This window comes from Nycticebus coucang, chromosome 11 (genome assembly GCF_027406575.1).
Source record: "Nycticebus coucang isolate mNycCou1 chromosome 11, mNycCou1.pri, whole genome shotgun sequence".
Taxonomy (NCBI): Eukaryota; Metazoa; Chordata; class Mammalia; order Primates; family Lorisidae; genus Nycticebus; species Nycticebus coucang.
The window spans coordinates 93,683,399-93,703,642 of record NC_069790.1 but is presented as its reverse complement, the minus strand read 5'-3'; positions in this window follow the sequence as shown (position 1 = coordinate 93,703,642).

Genomic DNA, 20,244 nt, shown 5'->3' with positions numbered 1-20,244 from the left:
ATCCCATCTTTCTTCTCTGCCTCTTCTCTTGTGTTCTGTTTTCCTCAACCCCTACCACTTCCACTGTGGTTCAGTCCCCTTCCCTCACTGGTTCGCTAAAGTATTTGTTTTTGTTCCTAAGACATTTTATTTAGAATAATGGCTTCAAACTCCATTCAAGTTTCTTTTTTTTTTTTTTTTTTTTTATTGTTGGGGATTCATTGAGGGTACAATAAGCCAGTTACACTGATTGCAATTGTTAGGTAAAGTCCCTCTTGCAATCATGTCTTGCCCCCATAAAATGTGACACACACTAAGGCCCCACCCTCCTCCCTCCATCCCTCTTTCTGCTTCCCCCCCCATAACCTTAATTGTCATTAATTGTCCTCAAATCAAGATTGAGTACATAGGATTCATGCTTCTCCATTTTTGTGATGCTTTACTAAGAATAATGTCTTCCACTTCCATCCAGGTTAATATGAAGGATGTAAAGTCTCCATTTTTTTTAATGGCTGAATAGTATTCCATGGTATACATATACCACAGCTTGTTAATCCATTCCTGGGTTGGTGGGCATTTAGGCTGTTTCCACATTTTGGCAATGGTAAATTGAGCTGCAATAAACAGTCTAGTACAAGTGTCCTTATGATAAAAGGATTTTTTTCCTTCTGGGTAGATGCCCAGTAATGGGATTGCAGGATCAAATGGGAGGTCTAGGTTGAGTGCTTTGAGGTTTCTCCATACTTCCTTCCAGAAAGGTTGTACTAGTTTGCAGTCCCACCAGCAGTGTAAAAGTGTTCCCTTCTCTCCACATCCACGCCAGCATCTGCAGTTTTGAGATTTTGTGATGTGGGCCATTCTCACTGGGGTTAGATGATATCTCAGGATTGTTTTGATTTGCATTTCTCTAATATATAGAGATGATGAACATTTTTTCATGTGTTTGTTAGCCATTCGTCTGTGGTCTTTAGAGAAAGTTCTATTCATGTCTCTTGCCCATTGATATAAGGGATTGTTGGCTTTTTTCATGTGGATTAATTTGAGTTCTCTATAGATCCTGGTTATCAAGCTTTTGTCTGATTGAAAATATGCAAATATCCTTTCCCATTGTGTAGGTTGTCTCTTTGCTTTGGTTATTGTGTCCTTAGCTGTACAGAAGCTTTTCAGTTTAATGAAGTCCCAGTGTTTATTTTTGTTGTTGTTGCAATTGCCATGGCAGTCTTCTTCATGAAGTCTTCCCCCAGGCCAATATCTTCCAGTATTTTTCCTATGCTTTCTTTGAGAATTTTTATTGTTTCATGCCTTAAATTTAAGTCCTTTATCCATCTTGAATCAATTTTTGTGAGTGGGGAAAGGTGTGGGTCCAGTTTCAGTCTTTTACATGTAGACATCCAGTTCTCCCAACACCATTTATTGAATAGGGAGTCTTTCCCCCAAGGTATGTTCTTGTTTGGTTTATCAAAGATTAGGTGGTTGTAAGATGTTAGTTTCATTTCTTGGTTTTCAATTCGATTCCAAGTGTCTATGTCTCTGTTTTTGTGCCAGTACCATGCTGTCTTGAGCACTATGGCTTTGTAGTACAGACTAAAATCTGGTATGCTGATGCCCCCAGCTTTATTTTTGTTACTAAGAACTGCCTTAGCTATACGGGTTTTTTTCCGGTTCCATACAAAACGCAGAATCATTTTTTCCAAATCTTGAAAGTACGATGTAGGTACTTTGATAGGAATGGCATTGAATAGGTAGATTGCTTTGGGAAGTATAGACATTTTAACAATGTTAATTCTTCCCATCCATGAGCATGGTATGTTCTTCCATTTGTTAATATCCTCTGCTATTTCTTTTCTGAGGATTTCATAGTTTTCTTTATAGAGGTCCTTCACCTCCTTCGTTAGGTATATTCCTAGGTATTTCATTTTCTTTGAGACTATGGTGAAGGGAGTTGTGTCCTTAATTAGCTCCTCATCTTGACTGTTATTGGTGTATACAAAGGCTACTGACTTGTGGACATTGATTTTATATCCTGAAACATTACTGTATTTTTTGATGACTTCTAGGAGTCTTGTGGTTGAGTCTTTGGGGTTCTCTAAGTATAAGATCATGTCGTCAGCAAAGAGGGAGAGTTTGACCTCCTCTGCTCCCATTTGGATTCCCTTTATTTCCTTGTCTTGCCTGATTGTATTGGCTAGAACTTCCAGCACTATGTTGAATAGTAAAGGTGACAGAGGACAACCTTGTCTGGTTCCAGTTCTAAGAGGAAAAGCTTTCAGTTTTACTCCATTCAGTAAAATATTGGCTGTGGGTTTGTCATAGATAGCTTCAATCAGTTTTAGAAATGTGCCACCTATGCCTATACTCTTCAGTGTTCTAATTAGAAAAGGATGCTGGATTTTATCAAATGCTTTTTCTGCATCTATTGAGAGGATCATATGATCTTTATTTTTGCCTCTGTTAATATGGTGGATAACGTTTATGGACTTGCGTATGTTAAACCAGCCTTGCATCCCTGGGATGAAGCCTACTTGATTATGATGAATGACTTTTTTGATGATAAGCTGTAATCTATTGGCTAGGATTTTGTTGAGAATTTTTCCATCTATATTCATGAGTGAGATTGGTCTGAAATTCTCCTTTTTGCTTGGGTCTTTTCCTGGTTTTGGTATCAGGGTGATGTTTGCTTCATAGAATGTGTTGGGGAAGATTCCTTCTTCCTCAGTTTTTTGGAATAATTTCTGCAGTACAGGAATAAGCTCTTCCTTGAAGGTTTGATAGAATTCTGGAGTGAAGCCATCTGGACCAGGGCATTTTTTAGTTGGAAGCTTTTTTATTGTTTCTTTGATTTCAGTGCTTGAAATTGGTCTGTTCAGGAGGTCTATTTCATCCTGGCTAAGTCTAGGGAGAGGGTGTGATTCCAAATATTGATCCATTTCCTTCACATTGTCAAATTTCTGGGCATAGAGTTTCTGGTAGTATTCAGAGATGATCTCTTGTATCTCTGTGGGATCAGTTGTTATTTCCCCTTTATCGTTTCTGATTGAGGTTATTAGAGATTTTACTTTTCTATTTCTAGTTAGTCTGGCCAATGGTTTATCTATTTTATTTATTTTTTCAAAAAACCAACTCCTTGTTTCATTAATTTTCTGAATGATTCTTTTGTTTTCAATTTCATTGATCTCTGATTTGATTTTGGATATTTCTTTTCTTCTACTGAGTTTAGGCTTAGATTGTTCTTCTTTTTCCAATTCCATAAGATCTCTTGTGAGATTGTTGATGTGCTCTCTTTCTGTTTTTCGAATGTAGGCATCTAAAGCGATGAATTTTCCTCTCAAAACTGCTTTTGCAGTATCCCACAGGTTTTGGTAGCTTGTGTCTTCATTGTTGTTATGCTCAAGGAAGTTAATGATTTCCTGTTTTATTTCTTCCTTCACCCATCTGTTATTCAACAGAAGATTGTTTAATTTCCATGCCTTTGGGTGGGGTTGGGCATTTTTGTTAGAGTTGAGTTCCACCTTTAGTGCCTTATGATCTGAAAAGATACAAGGTAAAATTTCAATTCTTTTGATTCTGTTGATATTTGTTTTGTGTCCCAGGATATGATCAATTTTGGAGAATGTTCCATGGGATGATGAGAAGAATGTATATTCTTTATCTTTGGGGTGGAGTGTTCTATATACGTCTATCAAGCATAGTTGTTCTAGGGTCTCATTTAAATCTCTTACATCTTTGTTTAATTTCTGTTTAGAGGATCTGTCCAGCTCTGTAAGAGGTATGTTAAAGTCCCCTGTTATGATGGTATTATCAGATATCATATTGCTCAGACTGAGTAAGGTCTGCTTCAAGAATCTGGGAGCATTTAAATTGGGTGCATAAATATTTAGAATTGAAATGTCTTCTTGTTGTAGTTTTCCCTTGAGCAATATAAAGTGACCATCTTTGTCTTTTTTGACTTTAGTTGCTTTAAATCCACTTGTATCTGAAAATAAGATTGCAACTCCTCTTTTCTTCTGAATTCCATTTGCCTGAAAAATTGTCTTCCAACCCTTGACTTGGAGGTTTAATTTGTCTTTTGAAGCCAGGTGTGTTTCTTGCAGACAGCAAATGGATGGCTTGTGTTTTTTAATCCAGTCAGCCAATCTATGTCTCTTCAGTGGGGAATTCAAGCCATTAACATTTATTGAGATAATTGATAAGTGTGGTAGAATTCTATTTGTCTTATTTGGTGAGAGTCCATTGCTTAGTTTTATCTTTTGCATCAGTGTGGAGGTTAGGTTCTGTCCTTTGATTTCTGAGTTCTTACTTTGCTGCTGATCCATTGTGGTGGTCAGTGTGCAGAACAGGTTGAAGTATTTCCTGTAGAGCCGGTCTTGTTGTGGCGAATTTCCTCAATGTTTGTATATCCGTAAATGATTTGATTTCTCTGTCAATTTTGAAGCTTAGCTTAGCAGGGTACAGAATTCTGGGCTGAAAATTGTTCTGTTTAAGTAGATTAAAGGTAGATGACCATTGTCTTCTTGCTTGGAAAGTTTCATTAGAGAAGTCTGCGGTAACTCTGATGGATTTGCCCCTGTAGGTCAACTGGCGCTTACTCCTGGCAGCTTGCAGAATCTTTTCTTTTGTCTTGACTTTGGACAGGTTCATCACAATGTGTCTTGGAGAAGCTCGGTTAGAGTTGAGGCGACCCAGGGTCCGATATCCCTCTGAAAGCAGTGTGTCAGAATCTTTGGTGATGTTTGGGAAATTTTCTTTTATAATATTCTCTAGTATGGCTTCCATTCCTCTGGGGCATTCTTCTTCCCCTTCTGGAATTCCTATAACTCGTATGTTGGAACGCTTCATAAAGTCCCATAATTCTGACAGTGAACGTTCTGCTTTCTCTCTCTTCTTTTCTGCCTCTTTTACTGTCTGAGTTATCTCAAGAACTTTGTCTTCTACCTCTGAAATTCTTTCTTCTGCATGGTCTAACCTGTTGCTGATACTTTCCATTGCATCTTTAAGTTCCCTAATTGACTGTTTCAGTTCCTTCAGCTCTGCTATATCCTTTTTATATTCTTCATATCGTTCATCTCTTATTTGATTCTGTTTTTGGATTTCCTTTTGGTTATTTTCCACTTTATTAGCAATTTCCTTCATTGTTTCCATCATTTCTTTCATTGTTTTCAACATGTGTATTCTAAATTCCCTTTCTGTCATTCCTAACATTTCTATACTGGTGGAATCATCTGCAGTAGCTACCTCATGGTCCCTTGGTGGGGTTGTTCTAGACTGGTTCTTCAAGTTGCCTGGAGTTTTCTGCTGATTCTTCCTCATGAGTGATTTCTTTTATCTGTTTCCTTGCCCTAATTTTCCTTTCACTTCCTCTTGCTCTTTAAGTTCTTGTGCCTGTGGACTAAGGGTTACGGGACCAGAAGGGTGAGAAGGTTGAAGAGCAAAAAAAAGGGGATGAAAGAAAGGAGGACCGAGTGATAAGAAAAAAAGAAAGATAGAGAAAGGAGAGGGGGTGGGTATAAGGAATATTGACAAAAAGAAGAGAGGCACAGAAAGAGGGAGACAGGGCAATATAGGTGTACAGTAGGGTACTTTGACACAACCTTAAAAAACCCCACCTTCTGGGGGTGCCCAGTTGCGTGGTTCCCTTGAGGTCAGCAGCTCTTTGCTAACCTGATCAGACACAGTACCCCACCTCCACCAAGTAGAGAGGGAAGACAAAAATGCTATAAATCAAACCAAAACAAGGAAACAGAAAACTTTACAGGGGTAAAATTGGGTGAAAAACCAAATTATATCAGTAGAAACACTAGCAAAAATGAAGTTGAAGTTATTAAAAAAGGCAGCAATGGGAAATTATAATTAAACTAGGAAAACTGAGAAAGAAAAAGGGATCTGTGTGGAAAAGATTGAAATTAAAAAAACAAAAGAACATCAGCAACGTCAAACTAAACAAACAAAAAAAACAACCAAACAAAAAAAAAAAAAAAGAAAATATACACAACCAAAAACAAAGCAGTTTTTATATGTTATTGAATATTGTCTGGGCAACTCGCGGTCTTCTGGGGTATGAGATGTTAGTCACAGTTCTGATACGACTGGAGGCTGCTGATTTCTCAAATCCCAGCAGATAGACACCCTAAATCTCTCTTTAGCCTACTTAAAAGGCACTTTGAACTTGTAAACTTGCTGAGCAGAAGCTTTCCCAGCTTTCTCGCTGGAATTGCTGCTGAAGTGGCTATCCACTTACCCAGTGTGCCAGAACCGGTCTCACTCTGCCCCTGAGGGTTAGGGCTGCAAGGCGGCTCAGACCCCACCCTTAGGCTACTTGGTTGCTGGGTTACCAGCTCCCACCCGTTTCTAGCTCTTCGACCCTGAGGGTGGAGCTTGCCGGGGCAGATCACTGACAATGGATCCGTGTGACCCACCGCCAAATACTATTAGCTCCGTCTGGCTCAGCGGCTCAGACTGGGGCCCCAGACAACGGCCAAAGTTCTCCGCACTCCCGCTCAGGCCTTCCCCAGGGCAGTTCAACTCAGTGCCAAGTCCAAGGACATCAAAACAGTTCACAGGTAAGGCCTTTCTGCTTTGCAGTCTCGCTGCTACTGAACTTACAGTTGTGGGCGGATTTAGACGGATTGAACACACGTGACCACTTGCCGGTTTTCCACTGTTTTAGTCCTCCGCTTGGGGTCCAGAAGTCTCTCGCTGACTCCCTGTATCCTCATAGGAGTGATGATAGGCAGTTCCCACCAGCCAGAGATGCCTGGAGTCCTATCTCCCCAGACTCACGGTGCCCAGATGCAAGGAAGCTATTACTCGGCTGCCATCTTGCTCCGCCTCTCTCCATTCAAGTTTCTGCAAAAGACATTATTTCATTCTTTTATATGGCTGAATAGTATTCCATTGTACACATACACCACATTTTCTTTGATTTTTTTAAATTTCAGAATAATATGAGGGCACAAATCTTTTGGTTACATGGACTGCTTTACTGCTTAAGTGAAAGCTTTAAGTGTGCGTGTCACCCAAATAGTGTACATGTACCTGTTGAACATGATTTCACCTCTCCACTCCTCCCTCTTCCCACCTACTTGATTTCCCGTGAGTCTTACTGCATCTGTGTGCCCGAGTGCTGATAAATTAGTTCCAATCTGATAGTGAGCACATGACGTATTTGTCTCTCCATTCTTGGGATACTTCACTCAGGAGAATGGTCTGCAGTTCCATCCAGACTGTTGCAAAAGGTATTAATTGTTTTGTTTATTATGGCAGAGTAGCACTCCATGGTATATATATACACATTTTATTAATCTATTCATGAATTAATTGATGGGCCCTTGGGTTGATTCTACATCTTTGTGATTGTGAATTGTGACAAACATTTGAATGCAAGTGTCTTTTTGACAAAATGACTTTTTTCTCTTTAGATAAGTGCCCAGTAGTGGAATTGCTAGATCAAATGGGAGGTCCAATTCTAGTTCTCTGGGGAATCTCCACACTGTTTTCCACAGAGGTTGTTCTAGTTTGTAGTCCGACTAACAGTGTATCCGTGTTCCTTCCATTCTGCATCCCCACCACCAGCTAGTCTTTTGGTACTTTTTTTTTTTCAATTTTAATGTCACTTCTTTAATTTCTGATTTTATTTAAACCCTTTTTTTCTGTTTTTTTTGTGATAGTTTTTATTTATTTTATTTGTTTAATTTTTTTATTATTATTAAATCATAGCTATGTACATTAATGCGATCATGGGGCACCATACACTGGTTTTATAGACCATTTAACATATTTTCATCACACTGGTTAACATAGCCTTCCTGGCATTTTCTTAGTTATTGTGTTAAGACATTTATATTTTACATTTACTAAGTTTCACATGTACCCTTGTAAGATGCACCGTGGGTGTAATCCCACCAATCACCCTCCCTCCCCCATCCTTCCCCCTCCCTTCCCTTCCTCCCCCCCTTCCCTCTACCCCTTCCCCCTTCTTAGGTTATAATGGGTTATAGCTTTCATACGAAAGCCATAAATCAGTTTCATAGTAGGGCTGAGTACATTGGATACTTTTTCCTCCATTCTTGAGATACTTTACTAAGAAGAATATGTTCTAGCTCCATCCATGTAAACATAAAAGAGGTAAAGTCTCCATCTTTCTTTAAGGCTGCATGATATTCCATGGTGTACATATACCACAATTTATTAATCCATTCGTGGATCAATGGGCACTTAGGCTTTTTCCATGAATTAGCATTTTGGTACTTTTTGATGAAAGCCGTTCTCGCTGGGGTTAGGTGATATATCTCACTGTGGTTTTAATTTGCATTCTTCCTGATGATTAGTGAGTTGAGCACTTTTCACATATTTGTGTATCTTTTGAGAAATGTCTGTTCATGTCATTTGCCCTTTTTTTTTTTAGAAACTGAGTCTCACTTTGTCACCCTTAGTAGAGTGCTGTGGCATCACAGCTCATAGCAATCTCTAGCTCTTGGGCTTAGGGGAGTCTCTTGCCTCAGCCTCCAGAGTAGCTGCGACTACAGGCTCTTGTCACAACACCCAGCTATTTTTTTGTTGCAATTTGACCAGGGCCAAGTTTGAACCCACCAACCTTGGTATATGGGTCCGGCACCCTACTCACTGAGCCACAGGCACCACCCAGTTTTCCCTCTTTTTAATAGGGTTATTTTTCCCTCCTTGGTTATTTGGTTGAGTTTTTTTGGTAGATTTGGGATATTAATCCTTTGTCAGATGCACAGTTTGCAAACATGTTCTTCCATTCTGTAGATTGTCTGTGCACTCTGTTATTCCTTTTGCAGTGCAGAGCTTTTTAAATTTAATTTAGTCTTATTTATTTAGTTGTATCTGGTTTTTGGATTTTAGTCATAAAGTCTTTGCCTAGGCTGATGTTCAGAGGAGTTTGTCCTAGGTTTTCCTCTAGAAGTTTTATGGTTTCTAGTCCTACATTTAAGAGTTTAATCCATTTTGGTTAGGCACTTTCTAAAAAGTGGAATACATTTTAAGTTCTGTGTAAGAACCCTTTTTCTTCATCTGGGGGATACAATACTTGAGCATATTTTTCAGGCTCAGCCTACCACAAAGTTCCAATCTGGGCCGTACCGATTAGCATAGGTTAGGAAAGTGACTAAGGGAGTCAACTGCTCTAGATTTTTTTCCTCTTTTACCAGTGTAATTGCTTGATACAGTTTTCATCATCATTAAGTTAACATAAAATATGACATAATGATGGATAATTAGCCTATATGTTTATAGAAAATTTGATACATAATAGTGAACTAATTTATTACATTTTACAGTTTAAAGTGGGACAGAATGGAAAAGCAAGTCTAGTATTAAGTTTCCTAAGAAACTAACAGCTGTATAAGTTCACAAATTCATCCTAGAAAAAGTGCTACATACCTCATGGCTGAATATCACTGTGGTCGCGAGATGGCCAATGGCAATACTTCAAAGGTGACCACAGTGGTATTCAGCAATCAGGTATGTAGCACTTTTTCTAGGATGAATAAGTTCAAGAACTTAGTTGTCGGACTTCGTATGAGACTATTTCCTTTTGATTTATTCATGGAGCTGCCATGGTAAGAGTTCTGCCATTCACAATCAGAAAAGTCTTGCCCAATATTAAGAAATAATAGTTGTAGTTTATGTCCAGAGACATTACTCCTTGGGCACAGGGAGAAGCTCCCAGAAAAGCTTAACCATAGAATTCGTTAAAAAACAAACAAAAAACGGACGGGGGGGTAAAGGGCGGGGTTGGGGGTGACAGTGTGTGACATTTTGGGGAACAGGACACAATTATAAGAGGGACTTTACCTAACAAATGCAATCAATGTAACCTGGTTCTTTGTACCCTCAATGAATCCCCAACAATAAAAAAAAAACTAATATTAGTAATAAAAACTGTAGTGACAGAGTTGAGTATTTAATAAAACCAGAATAGGCTGGTAAGTTTGGACAGTTCAAACCGGAATTGACAGTGTTTTTGTTGAGATTGTAATAACTTTCATGAATTAGATTTGGCAAATCTCAAATGCCAGGATGCTAAGACAATTAATAGCAGAAGTAAGACATTGTGATGTCTTTCTTTCTTTACATAAGAAGTAGCCCTCTCCCTTCCCCCTCTGCTGCAAGCCTCAGGTCTTACGGCAAAGTGTCCTTTTTGATACATCACAGAATGCACCATTGTAGTTAGAATTTCCCAGTGTTCCTGACAGAACCTTTTAAAATTCAATCTCACAGTTAAGTAGAACGTAGTCTTTGACAGCTCCTTAATCTTACATTTTTGTTCAATTGTTTTTACATTTAAAGTTTTAAATAAATGCATAGTTTCTAATTCCTTTTTTAAATTTAGTAATAAAACAGTAAGGGTTGATGAACTGATTGACTTACATGGAGAGTTTTAAACCTCCTGAATTTTTCTATGCCCACCTCTACCCTGGCGGAGAACATCTTCATTGGATTTTAGCTTTCAGTACTTCATTCTGATAACAATGCTTCAAGAATCTGATGCCTTGATGATAATGAGACATCATTATCAGTGACCCCCAGCAACTGTGACTTTCTTTCTCCTTTATCCAGTTTTGTTTCAGTCACACTCATGTGATTTCGTTGCTCATTCCAATTTCTGGACTATTCTTGTTTTTTCTCCAGGACAGAAGATTGCCGGTAGTAGAAAATGCCGTAAGTAGCAGTGAGCTCTGGGTTCCTCACTGCCATTTGAGTAAATAATCTTTTTTAAATAAAAAGATTGAGCAATTTAAAGGTCATATTATAAGGACTCACTTTAGTCTTTAATATGACCAGACATCAAAGATGGAGTTAGCAGTGAGATCTGGATAAAAAGGATCCACAATTTAGTTTTTCATCTGTTCTCCTTGGTAACACTTCCTGTGAACAGTGGGAATGAAATTCCAAGACTAGATAGCCAATAGCCTAATACACTTTCCAGCATGCTGAGAACTAGTGAGTGAAGAAAATTAGAGCTCCAATGGCTGCCTGTGAAAGACTTCATAAATTATTTTCTAGTATAAAAATGAGGTTGAAAATAGCTGTCGTGGCATTTTTTTATACTTGTACTAGGTTTAGAACTACAACAAAAATCCAAAATTATGAGGCTATTGACATTTATGCAAAACATTTAAATATGACTAAATAGAATTGTAATTATAACTAACATGCATTGAATCGTTACTATTTTCTAGGTACTAGGTTGAGATCTTTATTAGAGTTAGCTCGTAATAACACACATGTTTGGTCGGTATTATGAGCACCAGATTAGTAAATGAAGGTCCAGAGGTTGGGAACTTGCCTGGGTCTGTGCAATGTAGCATCCCGGGCTCCAACCCAGATCTGCTGATTTTGGAGCCTGGGATTTTCTTAACAATGTTATTTCATGAAAATGTTTCTTTACTTACTTTTTTCTCTACACATTCCTGTATATTTATGATTTCCCACAATTCAACACAAGTTTTTCTTTTTAAATTGTTCAGTACGTATGCACACACATTTTAATTGTTTTTTAATTTCTATTTTGAAAAAAATTACAGATACACAGGAAGCTGCCCTCAACCCCCCAAACACACAAAGTGGCACAGAGCACCCTTCACCCAGCTTTCACCAGCAGTCATGTCTCACATCACTGTGATATGCCATCAAAACCAGGAAGTTCGGCGGCGCCTGTGGTTCAGTGAGTGGGGCACCGGCCCCATATACCGAGGGTGACGGGTTCAAACCCATCCCCTGCCAAACTGAAACAACAAAAAAAATAGCCGGGCGTTGTGGAGGGCGCCTGTAGTCCCAGCTGCTCAGGAGGCTGAGGCAGGAGAATCTCTTAAGCCCAAGAGCTGGAGGTTGCTGTGAGCGGTATGACGCCATGGCCCTCTACCCGAGGACGGTACAGTGAGACTCTGTCCCTACAAAAAAAAAAAAAAAAATACCAGGAATTGACATTGGTACTTTTCACATAGCTTATTCTGATTTCACCAGTTTTACAAGCACTCTTTGCCATAGTCTGTTACAGGGTTTTAATGGCTTACAACAAACAAATGTTCCTAATTTTATCTAGTTCAAATATTTTGGTCTTCTTTTATAGCTATGACTTTTATGACTTACAAAGAGTTTCCTTACCCTCAAATTATGAAAATTTCTGTAATATTTTCTTTGGGTATCTAACTTCTTTTAGAATTTACATTTGTGTATAGTGTGAGGTACAATATAATTTAGTCCCCCCCCCCAAGGTATAGCAAGTTGTGATAACATCATTTATTGAATACTCAAGGATTTCCTACTGATTAAAATACCATTTTTATCATATACATTCACCTTTTATTCTCTTTTCTGTTTTGTTCTTTTTTTAGTCTATTGTTGCACCAGTATGATACAATTTAAGTCTCAAAAATGTGTAAATACTGCATCTTTTACAAATAATAACACTTCAGAGAAAGATATAAGGCTTCAGAGCATAAAAGGCTTCTCTCTACATTCTCCATGGCCCTGTGCAGGGTCCTCGCTCAAAAGCTGCTGCAGATCAGGCAGGTATCATACATGTGTGCTAAGGCCAGTGGCAAGTCAATAAAGACTGGTTTATACTACAAATGAATGATTATAAATCTCCCCTAGAAGCATGACAATTCAATATTTTCACACATTTTTCTGTCCAAACACATCTGTGGCCTCTACAGTTCCACCTCTGGTCTAGTGGGAGGAATTCCGTATTAGAATGAAAGACCTCCTCAAGCTTCACCATTTACTAACTGTGAGTTAATTACTTCACTTCTCTGAACCTCAGTTTCCTCATTCAAAAATTGAAATTACAATTCTTGCCCACAAGGTTGAACTAATTATCACATGAAGTAATATGCATGAAATACTATATATTGTGCCTTGTATATGATTTTTACTCAAAGGATGTTAGTGGAAAGTAAGCACTGACTTATAACAGAGAATTCTATCTTTTGGTCCAGGCTCTAGGGCAGTGGCTCTCAACCTTCCTAATGCTGCGATGTATTGACAAGGGGGTCATGACCCACAGGTTGAGAACCACTGCTCTAGGGTGTCCAACCTTTTGGCTTCTCTGCACCACACTGGAAGAAAAAGAGTTGTCTTGGGCCACACATTACATACACAAACACTACAGACAGTTGATAAGCAAAATAAATAAATAAAAAATAAAAGCCCTTGCACCCTTGCATAATTTTCATGATATCTGTCACAGATAAACAAAATATTCCAAACGTAATCCACATCTAGTCTGAGGCTGAGGGTTGTTCACCCCTGTGAGCTAGTAAGTTTGCAAATACAATATTTATGAGCTATCACTTACACCACTTTTTTGAGTATTATTGAGGAAATACAAATAATTATCAGGGGTAGTCCTGGCTCTTGATAAGTTTACAGTCTAATTAAGACACAGACATTGTAGATTAGAGAACTTTTTTTTTTCTCTTGTCCAGCATGCTTTCTTACCTTTTGAGGTCTTGACCACCCCACTCTCAATTCATACGTTGGGTTGGGGTTGACCCAGAGACAGGCATGTAAGTCGCAGGTGTGGTCTTTTGGTACATCCACTTTCTAGCAACGATGATTGCTTCAAATCTGGCCATGGGACCCAACTCAGCTAAGGGAGTTCTGAGACTTTTTGCTAGAGATATTGAAAAAGAAAAATTTTGCCACTAATTGTTACACTACTAGAAAAAATTTAAACCTGAAGCTGTCCATGATGGGTCAACTCATTAAAAAAGAAAAAAAAAATGGTTGAGAAGGGAGCAAACACGGGTGGTGGCAGAGTCAAGAGATGGAGGGAGAGAGTAAGGCTGATGACATGACTTGAACCCCTGAACTCAGCAGTGTCTGTACGTTCATCACTTCAACTTCCTAGCTGTCTTTTGAGTTTAAACAATCAGTCTCAAGAAACAGGAATGTCCATTTTCCTTTCCAGGCAGAACTCTTTGACTCTGGTTGCACAAACTGAGGAAGACATTTGAAAGGAAATTTTAAGCATTCATATAGTTTTTAAAAATAGCCTTCCCTAGAGATTGAGTTTCCATTGGCCCTCAAAAGTAAGGAATCCCAGATTTAATATTAGGAGCATTACTGCTTAAGACCATCCTGTATTATGTATCTGTTCTTTAAGCATGTCAGAATCTATTAACTGAATCCTCTTTTGTCCACGAGATCAGTTAATAAAACTTCCCAGCTTAGAGGTAAGGTGCATAACAGACATATTCTGAACTGAATGAATTGGAAGGGATATTGAAATTTGGAGCATGAAGAAGGACAAGTCATTGTGGACTCTGGCCTCTGAAGTCCTGTGGGTAACACAAGTGGGCATTGTGAGAACAGGTGCATTGAGAATCAGGCTGGTTAGATTTGAGTCATGACTACGTTCACCTTGGCAGTTGCCGAGAAGTCAGTATCTTCTTCTGCAATACAGGAGTAATGATAATACCAATCTCTGTGATGTTAAAAACATTTGGTAAGGTAATGGCCACAGACTACAGTGCCTGGGCATAATTATTGATGCCCCTTATATGTTTTTTTTTATTTATTATTATTTTTTATTGTTGGGGATTCATTGAGGGTACAATAAGCCAGGTTACATTGATTACAATTGTTAGGCAAAGTCCCTTTTGCAGATGCCCCTTATATGTTAACTGTTGTTATCATCATCATTATTGTCATTGTATTGCTATTTTATTTATTTATTTTTTTACAACAGGAAACATAAATGCTTTAAGAAAGGGGCTGCACTGAAGGCAGTTTGACTCACTTCATAGGTTTACTTCCAACAGATATGTTCTGTTATAGCAACACTGTCTACTTAAGAACTGAATGAGGGTTTGATTGAAGTAGGTTGCTCCGGACAACAATAACTTTAGAACAGTGATTTTCCACCAGTGTGCCATGGCACACCAGTGTCCTGTGAGAAGATCTTAGGGGGGCTGCGAAAATTTTTAAAAATCAGTAATTAAATTATTTTTGACAGAAGTTCAAAGCACAGTAAGTACATTCTTTCTTTTTTTACTTTAATCAACAAAATTTAAGTGTGCTATGGAAATTTAGCTATAGGTTCAAGTGTGCCATGAGATTAAAAAAGGTTGAAAAACACTGTTTTAGGATAAGAGAAGTATTCTTGTCTTCTTTTCTAAGAGAAATTTCTTTTTCTAAGAGAAATTTTACCCCAGATAAATAAATTTCTGCTCTGGAAACATGGTTCTATGTACCACGAGAACATTTATGGCTTTATTTTTACTAGTACATAATAGATTATAAATATCAACCCTATCCGAATGCTTTATCTGCCCCACATAATTGCATGTTTCGATTGCCAGCAGTTTTTCTTCTTCCTTGAATTATAAATGTCACAATGAACAGAATATTCTCAATGGGAATCTTGTACATGGGTAATTAAACTCTGTTTGTCCTCAGAATTCCAAAACATCCAAATAAAATGTAAAGTATTTCATTCATGACGTTGAAAAATCCACATGTCTACACCCTGTTTGGACTCACTGACTCGTATTACTGTGAAGGCAGAATATTTGCAGGTAGGGTGAGAACTTTTCCCTTTGTTCTTGCTTAGAAAACTGCAGAAACCCATTCAGAATCTAGACCCTTCATCCCACAGAAGCCATTTGGTTTCCATATTCATATGATTTTGAGCAGAATTATTTATGTATGGATAAAAGTACAGCATAGGAGAATGAAAACAGTGCTGTGACGTTCATCTCATACTCAGCACATGGCATTTGTCGGGTTACCATAACTCCTTAAGACTTGTTTGTCTCATCTGCAAGATGGAAATAATACTCTCTGCTGTGACCAAGGGATGTGAGGGTCATATCAAAGCCTTGGTACTGATGTTGACGTGGATGTGGAGAGAAGGGAACACTTCTGCACTAAGGCAAGCTAATATGTTGCTTTTGGAGAAAACTTCGGGAACTAAAAGTAGACCTGCTATTCAATCCTGCAATTTCTCTACTAGGCATATATCCAGATGACCAAAAATCACTTTACAACAAAGATATTTGCACCAGAATGTTTACTGTAGCCCAGCTCATAATTGCTAAATCATGGAAGCAGCCCAAGTGCCCATTTCTTAACCCATGAAGGGATTAACAAATTATGTTACATGTATACCATGGAATACTATGCAGCCATAAAAAGATAGAGACTTTACCTCTTTTGTGTTTACGTAGATGGAGATGGAACATATTCTTCTTAGAACTATTATGAAACCAATATATAATCACCCACACTTTCATATGAATAATAAAACATAACTATAGCCCAGAATGAAGGAGGGAAGCGGAGGATGAGGGGAGAGGAAAGGAGGGGCTGGTGGAGGGAGGGTACTCGGTGGGACCTCACCTATAGTGCCTATTGCAAGGGTACATGTGAAATCTATTAAGAGTAGAGTATAAATATCTTAACACAACAACTAACTCAATTGAAATGAAGGCTATGTTAATCAGTTTGATGTAAGCATTCCAAATTGTATATGAAATCACCACCTTGTACTCCATAAATGCATTAATGTACACAGTTATGATTTAATAAAAAACAACAACAAAGCCCTGTTGTCTCTATGTAGAACTGGAAGAGAGTGGGGGAGGAGGAGATTGTCCTCCCAACGAGGAGTGGAATATGTGTATGGCAATTGGGACAATTAAGACAACCACCCCGATTTATATCTCTTAGGAAAGACTACTGTTGACAGTGTGATGAGGACATACGGTTTACACAACTTATAACAGAATGTTTTTCTACTGGGTTACTTTATTGGCTTAACTTTACATCCTTAGACATTTCTCTATGTCACTATGTATAGAGCAACCTCACTCTTTACATCCTTAGACATTTCTCTATGTCACTGTGTATAGACCATTCTCACTCTTTACATCCTTAGACATTTCTCTACGTCACTATTTATAGACCAACCTCACTCTTTTCATCAGCTGCAGCTAATGAGATGGCCAAGCAATTTTTCACTACCAGGACTTCACCTATTGACATACACTGAAGTGCAGGCAAAAAGTACTTGTGCAGTGATAATCATTGAAGCATTATTATTAAAAAAAATTTGTGAAGAAACTCCAACAAATCATGGCAAAACCATTCAATGAACCTCTGTGCTGCAGCTAATGGAAGAGTTAGGTAGGTCTGTGAATAGCAGAGTGACACGTTGCATTTAATGTGGCAGCTGTGATCACCGTGGCAGCTGTGTTGAAAGTAGAGTGAGGAGGACAAGGTGGAAGCAGAGAGGCCAGTTATCAGGCCATTGAAATAAGCGAGACAAGAAACAATGCTGGTGCAGCCTAGAGTGAAGCCCAGGAGCAGAGTGAAGCGATGGAGTACTGCAAATGTTTCGGGGCGGATTCAGTGGGGTCTGCCTATGTGTTGAGTCTGCAGTGTGATAATTCCAAGTATTTTTGTTCTGCACAACTGGGAGAAAAAAGTGGTGCCACAGGACTCTTTTCTCTCACCTTCCATACACTATACTTTTCTGATATGCCTTCTTCTGGGCATGGTTTTTGTAACTTTTGTTTTGGCAGGATGGGAGGAGATTGGTTAAGATGCACTACCAGCCAGCATGCAAAGTTCAATTTTGGATTCAATGTGTAAATTACCATCAGAGGGAAGAGGAAGAAGGAAGACTGGGCCAGAAAAGCTGCAACTGCAAGGTTTACTGCCTTGCAGAGAAGTCCACTTCAATAGGAAAATCAAAGACCACAGCGAGAATGAGAAGCATGGAACTCTCAGCAAGAGCGTCAAACTCTCAGAGCAGATTGTCCAAGAAAAATAGCTGGTTATTGTGAGAGTTTTAGATATTCTCCAACCTGAATCTCATGATGGAAGCATGTGTGCATCACATTCATGTCTCTGCACTGCTAGTTTCTTACAACTTGCTGTGACATATATTTGAGCAGTTTTCCTTTGGGTTAGTAATTTCAAGTTTAAACATTTATTGGTAGTGTCACTTATAATTCACTAGGGGATTGCAACAATCCCATTACCAGGCATTTACCCAGAAGAGAAAAAATCATATTACCTACCATAAGGACACTTGCACTAGCATTTTCATTGCAGCTCAATTCACAATTGCCAAGATGAGGAATCACCCCAAGTGCCCTTCAACTCATGAGTGTATTAATAAACTGTGGCATACGTGTAGCATGGAATACTATTCAACTATACAAAAGATGGAGACTTTACCTCGTTTGTATTTATCTGGAGTTGAAGAACATTGTTCTTAGTAAAATATCACAAGAATGGAAAGGCAAGTAACCAATGTATGAAATACTAATATGAAACCAATAGATAAACACCTACACACTCACATGAGAGAAAAAATTCAAGTGAAGGGGACTGGGAAGGAGGGAAAGGGAAGAGAAGAGAAAGGAGGGGATTGGTAAGCCCTTACCTAATGGGCGCTATATAAGGGTATACAGCACATACCCTGGGTGAAGGGCTCAACTACAACTTGAACTTTACCTAACAAACTCAAACAATATAACCTAATCATTTGCACCCTCATATGAATCTGGAAAAATAAACAAACAAACAATCACTTCCAGTCAGCCTATAGAATTGTAATGTCCACTTAATGTACATAATTTGTCTCTTCAGTTAGAAATTATATGGTACAATAGGGTTACTTTCTGGCATTAACTTGAGGATTAGAGTGCGTTTTGGCCTGATTAAAATATTCAGTTCTTGACTAACTTTTGTAACTTAAACATTCACTGCTGTTGTGCACCCGTCTCAATTACAATGGAAAATCAACTTTAAAAGGTAAAATTTGGTGCCATCCAGTGGTAAAGCTGTGAATTGCTGCATAAGCGCAACTGTGAGGAAAGAATTCCAAATTCCAAACTGTAATTGAAATTCACAAAAGGTAATAAATATAAAAGAAAAATAGTATAAATTTGGATTAGATTTATCTGCAACATGAAATAATACAATATAGAAAAACATGGGAGTAAAAGAGCATGCTTCTAAAAGCACCTCTGTGCCCTTCCTCCACCCCGTTCCCCATTTTATGATGCTATAATTAACCTGGAGTGGGATCCAGGCATCTTTATTTTTTAAAAATTCCCCACACTTCTAATTGTAGTTGGGGTTGAGAACCACTGGCATTTATGAAACAGAGTTTCTTTTCTTTTTTCTTTTTTTTTCTTTTTTGTAACTCTATGTATTGGCCTTCATATTTGAATTTCTACAGCTAATCTGCTGGATTCAATGAACAGTTCCTGGTATAGGAAAGCTACAAAAATGATATTTGGAAGAACTCTTCAGAAACCATAGTCTTCCCTACTACTGCTAATGCCTAGGCTATTCTGGGTTGGGCTAGGAATTCTATATTGCATTACCAGTCATATTTCTTCTTTACACATTCTTACATATCTGATAGCTCAGGCACAGTGTCAACTGGCTGTTGCAAAGCCAGTTGTGCCTGGAGGATCAGAATCTTGATCTAACCAGGAGTTTAGCCATGAAGTTGTTGGTTAGGGTCATCTTTGTACTCTGCCCAGGATTTAATTGTACAGTTGTGCTTCCCATCATGGAAAGTGGCTCTCTAACTACTTGGAGCATTTTCAGTCATGGAACTTTCAACCACAGGTCTGTATGTCCAAGTCCTCCTCAACTGTGGCTCCAGTACTATGTGATACTTAACATAGAAACTGACAGATGTGTGGGGGAAGCTCTCTGCAAAATGAAAGGGCTGTGAGGATGTGCTGTTGGGAACCTGGGGGTCAGGTGATTCTACGTGAGTCAAAAACAGGAATTGAGAAATATGTTTAGAAAACTTTTGCTAGAGCTTCTAATTTCCTCATGACCTAGATTTCTATTTGGGGGAATCAGGATCTTATTTTTTCTGTTACAGTAACTAAAATAGATCCCATTAGAATTTTTTAAATATTTGCATTAAATTGGGTAGGTTCTTTAAGAAGTGACTCAAAGAAATTCTGTGGTAGTGTGTGCAGAGTCCGTATCCCACTGGGTACTATTAAATGATGCTACATGTTGGGGGAACATCTACCCTCAACTCTTCATGTTTTCTTAGAAGGGAGAGAATTTCCATTCCATTCCCAAGGAAGAAAAGGCTACAAAAAGGTTACTTCCAGTTTCTCCCTGCCACTTTGTTTTCTTCATCCGAGAAGAAAACTGACTTATCTGCGCAGTGCATTTCGGAGAAGAAATTGAGTATGTGTGTCTCTACCCCTTCATGTTCTCTCCTCTTCTGATCTGACTGTACAAGAAGGA